Below are 8363 nucleotides of genomic sequence, written 5' to 3'. Positions count from 1 at the left end.
AGTTGAACAGTAAGTCCCCATTTATTGTAATGGTTGCTCAAAGCAGTATCAAGTTTAGTAGAAAGAAAGAAGCCACATATATATACGCAGTTAGTTAGTTTTAGCAAGTAAAGAATCAGATCCTTCTCTTTCAACTAGTTAGGCAGCTTCCTTTAGCGCGGACCACCTTCCTTCGCATTCCAAATGATATTATTTATATGATTCAACTCAAACTCCACTTTATACTCTAACAGCTTCTTTTTTCACGGATCCAGATCCAGATCTATCTTATGATCTTGTTTCTACTTATTCTGTTGAAACAGATTCTTCTCTCTACTCGAACAGAAGAAACCTCTCTCTCTTATTGATAACTATGTTCTTTAATGATTATTTGACTGTATTCTGTGTTTGATTAAGAAATTCTATATCGCCTCTCCTGTTCTTATGAAATTATTACTCTTACCCTAATTCCTACTCTTATCCAACTTATTGTTATCTACCCCAAGAAGGCTGAAGGAATATGCTTAGCCCTACCCTATTCTTTTCAATAAAATGCTTCCCTTTCTCTTTTTCATCTTACTAGCTTCGTAGTCGCCAACACTGGAACTTGACCTTTCAACAGCGGATTCTCTGGTATACTTTCTTCGTGCCGACACAATCATCTTTCTCGCCACCAACTAGAAGAAAAGTGGCTAACGCTAAAGAACTCCAGACGCTCGCGCAACTACTGACGCGACCCGCGAAGTTTAAGCGCCTGTGCCGCGTCAGCTGTCTTGTCGACATGCCTAGTCGTTATTCGATCCGTTACTTGTTTGATGGAAGATTACCACTTCTATGCAAGGGCTCGCCAACACACACCTTTTCTCTTAGCGAACTTGCTTCTTCTATTGTAGCTCGAGATCAAGTAGAAACTCAACCCTGCTTTACAGTAAGTACATTCGAGTCGACTTAACGGATTATAAACCACTTTATGAACCAATATTATGCTCAAGCACCAAAACAATACTTTCTTCCGCTTGCACCAACTCATGAACTTAATGCTTCAGCGGATGAGCATTTAGTCTTCTTTTCTTCTTTTAAAGATGGGAAACAGGGGCGAACTGAAATAGACTCTAAAGAAGTAGACCTCGTTTCAAAATAAGTACTCTCTTATGCTTCTGCCCCCTGAACCCGAAAGAAGCGCCTGCACCCTCATATAACATTTTAGTTTAGCAGTAAACAATTCATTCATTATAACAAGACCTTCCCGTTAACGCCCTAGAACCTTCCCTTGACTTTGCTTCCCTTGCTTTTGAAGTGTAAGTTAATCTCTCGCGGTCAGCTCATCTTGCAACTTATTCATGTCAATTTGACTACGCTACAGAGTCTTGATCCGAGTCAACTAATACAGATACTTACCTTTATTCCGATCCAGCTTATGACCTTTACCCTGTTTTTGCTTTCACTCTCACTCCCAACACGGAAAGACGACAATAAGATCAGGCCAGGCTTCATTCTCGTCTACAGCATTTCACCCATATGCCTATGCCTCTTTCTGTGCTTAGAAACTTCCATAGACGTTAGCCTAATCAAATGGGGAATGCTCTTTTCAAACATCTTTGCAAGATGAACAAGTAACGGATCGAGCAACAACATACTCCTTACGCTAAACTTGAAACCTTACGAAACCACTTTCTTTGAGCGTAAGCGGGACGGGCAGACAATATGGCCTTTTGCTAAGTTTTAAGCGATGTTTCTTCCACTTTCAGAATTGGGATACGATCTTGGTGTTGCAGTAATAGAATCATAGGTTCAGTTTCTATTTCAAGTCGTATATAGAATCAGCAACAAACAAGTGATTTGAAACGTCAATCCGGGTATAAAGCAAGATCGGGCTCTTCATAAGGAGAGGAGGTTGGCAAAGGATCTGAAGCTTCAATTCCAGTATAGGTAGAGGTTCGTCTGCGGAGTCTTTCCCAGAGTCTTTCCGAGCTTTGTCTGCAGGATCGGGATCTTCATAAGACAAGCAACAGGAGTTTGAGCAAGGTCTGCAAGTGAGGTTGAGTTCGTTTCTCCAAGTGGAATTCCTGTACTTGTGTAAGCCGACAAGATCAGATGCAGTTTCAAGATCTTCAGTATAAGATGGAAAGTCTAGTTCTGGGAAATAATCTAGTACTTACTCTTTATTTGTTGAGTCAGTCAACAGTAGATGAATGAAAAAGAAAGTCAATCAGCTGCAAGTGTAGTTCCAGCATCAGAAGGAAGATCAACAGCATCACACCTGTTTAAGGATCATCAGCAGAAACCGAATCCCTCATGCCCACGGAGAAGAAGCAGTGCCGAGTGTTGTATCTCATCTAGGTTCAGAAAGTGTAGTTATCCTACCATCCCATACAGAATAAGGATCCTGTGGGATCAGTGAGAAAGTAATCCCCAGTTGATGTTTTTGTTGTTTCATTGAATCCAGATAGTTCTTATAGTATAGAACAATGAACAGGACACTCAAAAGCCCTTAAAGTTCAGAATGGAATTGATTGTAAAAGAAAGGTGCGTTGCCTACGAGAGATATGCTTCTTCCGCGCTAAATGCAATTCCTTTTGTGTTGAGATTTCAGAATGGAATTATGAATACGAAGACTCAAGCAATAGGTTAGTATAGTATCATTCATTTCAATGAAGGGAAGGACAACTAAACTCATAGCTAAGTAACCGGACTTGAGGAAGAGAGTTGAGTCGCATTGCTCATAGAAGCATAGTAACACAAGCGGAAGAATAATATTGGAGAGTGCAGCACAACTTATAGAATTGGGAACGTAACAACACTCTAACACCAACACTAACCCTAGATAGAGCTATAGTAATTCGCGTTAGCCGTTTCGAAAGACATTGTTTGTTCAAAAAACGAGAATAACACCGATCCAAATCCTGCTTCCTTTCTTTAATAGAAGTTAGTCTATTGGGCGGCCCTCTTCCTTCCTGTAAGTGGGTAAAGAAATAAGTCAATTAAGATCATGGTGCCTATATGTGTTTCTTGGAAGGTACTGGAACGATCGAAAAGTAAAAAACGAAAGTGGCTTGCGGGGAGAGGAAGTTAATCCGCTTAGCTTCTATTCTGATAATGGATTGAGCTGCTTGCCTATCTTATTAATGGATTGAGCTGCTTGCCTATCTTATCTTTCTTGTAAGTTAGCCTGCCTATCTTATCCTTCTGGTAGATGGTTGTACCGATTTTCATCTAGAATCTATTGTCAGAAATGATTTAATTGAATAAGGTCCGTCCAATGTTCCTTGTATAATTGGTCAGATTCTTCTTAGGATTGTAATGTCGTGGGAGGAGCAGGGTCGGTCGTCCGCGGGTACTACCCTCAAGGGCGAGATGTTAGATCCCTTTTTGGTGGAAGTAATTCTATGTTGCAAAGAACCCATTTCTGTACCAAGTGTAGATTAGGTTTATAACCCACTGCAGAAAGAAGCCATTCTCCCCAACTAACATAAGAGGCAGATACTTATGATCCAGCTTGGACGAAACACAGATACTTATGATCCAGCTTGGACGAAACAAAAGAGATATTCTATATATAGAGAAATATAGATAGAGAGAGAACTACGTCTTGTTAATGAACATCCCTTACCCCTTACTTATTAGTGTTAATTAACATCCCTTACTTAATAGATAGAGCACATCCCTTACTTAATAGATAGAGCCATGGTCTGGGGCAGTCAAACTATAATCTGAGCTCCCGGCGGTTCATTCAATTGACCACTATATACTTTTGCTACTGGAAGGAAAGAAATGACCAGCAAGCAAAGCAGCAGAAAGAGAAAGTACAACAACACGATCTCAGGCTTGAGAAGAGTAATCTCCATCACGTCCTATCCTTGTTATTCTTCTGCAGGAGGGCCCCGCTAACGCTGTGTTTTAGGATAGGGTTACGAGGAGCTAGTCTGAAGAGATACTAAGTGGATAATTGCGTTCAAACTCATTACCTGGGGCCAGTTATAGGCATATCAGCTTACTTATCTGGGAACCTTTTCTTCTTCTCTTTCAACTTAGTCTGGGCCTGAGCCTGAACTGTCTTCCGGAACTGCCAATTCGAATCAGTATTGCCCCGGGGCATAAAGAAGTCATATCATATTTCCTGCATCTAAAGAAAGAAATGAAATAGTAATATTAGCTGTGTTTCTATACAATGCCTTGCTGCAGACTTGGAAACGGATTATTATTTCTCTATCTTCGGCAACTGATCCGTAAGTAAAGTTTAAGTAAAGGGTCTATGATGAGGCAAGGGTCCATAAGGCAAGGGTATACTAATGAGAAGAGAAGGTACGCCCCTAAGAAGGAAGTAAAGCACCTATTGCTGGCTCCGGCTCTGCTCTAAAACATATTTCTTATTGCTGGCTTTGCTCTACCTGCTGACTTCTTCCTTTAGCCTCTAATTCTCTCGCTGACTTTTTCCAATCACCTACTCATATTGATACTTAAAGACTCAATTCAATGGATGAGAAACTAATATTCACTAAGCGCGGAAGAAAGAATGGATTCTTTGACCTGGTTGGGCAAGATACCGAACTTGATACCTAATTGCTAAAGCACTACGTGGATATTCGAACAGATCTTTTCCTCTGATTCTTTCCTTATAGGATTAGGGAACCAACGCCAGTATTTTCTCTTTATTCTGTGATTTCGGCCATTGCTTGAGAAGCCTTTACCATTTGATTTTCTTCTCCCGATCTTGACTCGTAACTTGAATTTCCAAACTCTCCTTTAACTGCACTTGAAGTTAGAACCACTAACGCTGAAGAAGTATATTCCTCACGACACCGCGCTGACGAAGGAATTGATTTAGATCCGAACCCAGTTTCTGCTTCATCCAGTCACTGCTTTTCTTCGGCTTCTTTCTATATCGGATGAAGAAACAAACTGTGGATTACTTGAGAACTGCTGATGATCTAGCTTCTGATCCCGATTTGCCCTCTTCTATTCAATACTGAACTTCTTCGTGAAAAAACTCCCCGGGCGCAACTCAAACATCAATTTCTGAACTGATTGATGCTCCATAACAAGGTGCTGAAAGCCTATATACTCTGTTAGCGCAACAGTCACTCTTTTAGCCACGGAATCCGGCTAGGCCTTGTCGTATGAATCATGAAATGGAATATCTCTTGCACCCTAACTAGATCTAAGTAAATAAACTCTTCCCTTTTCTTTTGCTTTTGCTGAACTCTCTCTTGAAACTGCTTATGCCGACACTGAACTTTAATGCTTAGACCCACTACTCCACAACCACAGTCGAGCACACTGTTCTCTCTCGTCCAATGAATTAAGAAGTAGACAGGAAATTACTAACTATCAAGAAGAAACCTATAACAGCTCGAGATAGTAGATTGGCCAAGACACCATATATAGCATTATAGAATACATAGAATCTAGTGAAAAACTTATCGACTCACATCCATCCTCTTACGCTTTAAGCTAAAGCATGAACTATAAGTATGAGTAAAGATAAGTGGCGTTTGTTCGTCCATCTGTTTTCGTTCCTTTCCCCGTAGTTGAAGAATACAGATAAAAGTAAGGGCTGGTTTGTAGACAGAGCTGTAGAGGTAGATTAAAACCCTGGGCGATCAGGATTGAACTTATCAGTAACGGAATGAGCAAGCGGGGGCAGAGGGACCGACGGACCAGCCATTGATTGTGACTTTTCGAGTGTGAGTGAAAGTATCATTCGTTCGTTAGGGAACCCTGCTGAGTACAGTGGCAGCATAAACCAAATAAGTAAATAAACACTATATTGATTGCTTGTCTCAAAGAAAAACGACTTCCAATTCTCATGTACCCACTCAGTATACAAACAGTAGCAAAAAAGCACTATCTTCTTCTATCTGTTATTATTAAGGAAACCAGCTTCATCTTTATTTGTTGATAGAGCCAGAGTGGAGGCCTAGTATCTAGATCATAGGAGAGATTCTACATTTTGCTATGAGCCAAGTCACTCCTAAACACGCAGCCAAGCCGGGTCGATAAGAGGTTTGCAAAGGAAGGTATTCCACAAGAACAGAGGAAAGATCCGGTCTAAAGAAAAGAAATGAGAGCCAAGACACCAATAAAAGGAATGAAATGAAATAAACTAGAAAACTTCTTTCCCTGCTCCCATAAGAGGAGTGGACACATAGCTTTCACACCAGATTGAGAGTCCTGAGATGAATTCTTTGACTACTTAGGACAATTCTGAGTCCCGTTACTCAAACTAAGGGCCCTTATAGTACTTTGTGTAATGTAATAGAATAGATGTGTGAGTGCCTCGACTAGTAAAAGCGTGCCTAGCCTGATGAATCCCTAGTTGCATCCGGTTTCCTATATTAAGAGAGTAAAAATGCTCCTATTTAAGCATTTGATCCCAATCTGCCTTCTATCTGATAGAACTTATGATCCTTCTCTTTCCCCTGCTGATGCTTCCTCTCCTGCTTAAGCTCTTGTCGACTGGGATTCAATCCCATCCAACTAAAGAACCAAGACACTAGACAAGTAACTGCTTAAAAGGCTAAGAACCAAGCCCTCACGCCAACACCCTTCTTTGATAGGGTTTCTTATCCAGCTCTTGCGACTAAAGATCCACTCCTGCACCACCAACACAGTATTGAAAACGGAGACAGCTCTGGAATCCGCCTCTCTACTTCTATAAAATCATGGAATGGAATAGTGTGAGTTTACAGCCCAGCCCGCCCCTTCAAGTCGTGGTCCAGTTGACAGCTAAGGTAGTTGACAGTGAAAGAAGCTCAGTGAAGAATCAAACTAGTAAGTAGAAGAACGAAACCAACTAGGGCAAAGACTTGACTACTTCACACTAAGACTCAACCAAGTGCCACTCAGGCTTCGACCAGGGAGTGTAAGGCTTTGGAGGCAAGGGGGCAGCTAGTAGACTGAAGTAAAGAATTCCACCAGTATGTATGAGAATAGAGCTAAGGGGCTCTTAACTCGCTACCGCTATTAGCTCACTGACGCCGAAAGCATCTATTGTTATAACTCGAAGGAATTATAGGAAGCGGCCCTGCCGCCTTTCCGCTCGCTACCGTTTAACTCAGGCTGATCTAAGGTAGTTTACAGTATGGATGATCCACAAGGTATACTAAGAGTCAAACTCACTCCCCCCAGGCCGAAACAGTTTCTCCCCACACCAGACTGAAACGAGGTAGTGATAGAACGAAAGCAAGGGTAGCTAGACTTCAACTACTAACAGCAAGAACCAATCCACTACCAGCAAGAATCAAACTCGGCAGTCCAAGCCTTACCCTGAAGAGGTCATTGCCAAGCCTGAAACCAGTGCTCTTCGGACTTCAGCTAGTTAGACTCGGAATTGAACTAGCAGGTATAAGCCTCACCCGGTCCGCTATTTATTAAGTCTTCTCCGCATCTAGTAGTTCATTACAGAATTTCACTCTATGGAATCTACATCTAAGTAGCATCCTTCCAGAATTCCACCAGTCCCAACTTATCCTTTCCACTAGTAACTCCAGGAATGAAGCAACTACTTTGGAGACTTTCACTCAGAACCCAGGGAATGAAGCAACTACTTTGGAGACTTTCACTCAGAACCAAGAGTTGTAGGATCAGGCCAAGTAACCACTAGACAAACAACTGCTATTGATGGTTCCTATACTTACTATACCTCTAAAACAGCTACTTGTACTTTACCTCTAAAACAGCTACTAGCAATCCTTAAAGGTAGGCTCACAAGAACTATAGCACTGAAACAAGAACTCGAACAGGATTACCTGGACAACTACTGGAGATTCCACTTTCCCACAACACTACTCTCAGGGGCAAGAACTAACCTTTTCACTTTCCCTCGCCCTGGAACAGGCAATTCATAAGCTGATGATACTTCCACAGCATCTTAGGATCGGAGAATTAATACCGATGTGACTTGGCTCTGGTATTCGTACTTAAGAGAACTACTTTCAACTACTCGACAAAGACACTCTCGACAAAGAAATCAACTCAAACAATCACCAGAACAGTACTGGCATCCGACCTAAACTCTTGCTCTGTACTCTTGACCCTAAAACAACCTCACTCGGGCTCTTTGAACTCTGGCTCATCTCTTATATAAGACTTCTAGCTACCCTTTATTTACTTCCCCGACCCGACCTCTTACCTAAGTCAACTATACCTCAGGCTACAAATCTAGTTAGGGCTCTTTACTACTCGTATACAAGTTGGGGATTCAAACCCTTCTTTCAAACCAGAAATATTATACCCGCGCCTCTCTCTCCTCTTTAAACAAATACTTATTTCTTTCTTTCGCCCCGGACTGCCGCATCACATTCTGTTCCTTGGCTCATAGCTAATGGAGAAATGGGATAGGACTTTTTAGGATGGAAGTAAACTCGTATCTACTCTTTGGACCA

The 8363-nt window shown here is 41.6% G+C and overlaps 1 protein-coding gene across 1 annotated transcript in view; it reads right to left on the bottom strand.

The window, feature by feature from the left end:
* Positions 1 to 941, bottom strand: part of LOC135661066 (uncharacterized tatC-like protein ymf16) — a 2694-nt gene extending 1753 nt beyond the window's left edge. Inside the window, exon 1 of the mRNA XM_065176452.1 lies at positions 1 to 941. This exon is cut by the window's left edge and continues 1753 nt beyond it. The gene's annotated coding sequence lies outside the window, so the exon portion shown is untranslated.
* Positions 942 to 8363: the final 7422 nt, after the last annotated feature.

Source organism: Musa acuminata, unplaced genomic scaffold, assembly GCF_036884655.1.
Source record: "Musa acuminata AAA Group cultivar baxijiao unplaced genomic scaffold, Cavendish_Baxijiao_AAA HiC_scaffold_515, whole genome shotgun sequence".
Classification (NCBI taxonomy): Eukaryota; Viridiplantae; Streptophyta; class Magnoliopsida; order Zingiberales; family Musaceae; genus Musa; species Musa acuminata.
Note: the sequence above shows the minus strand (reverse complement) of the source record. Positions and strands in the feature narration are given on the sequence as shown.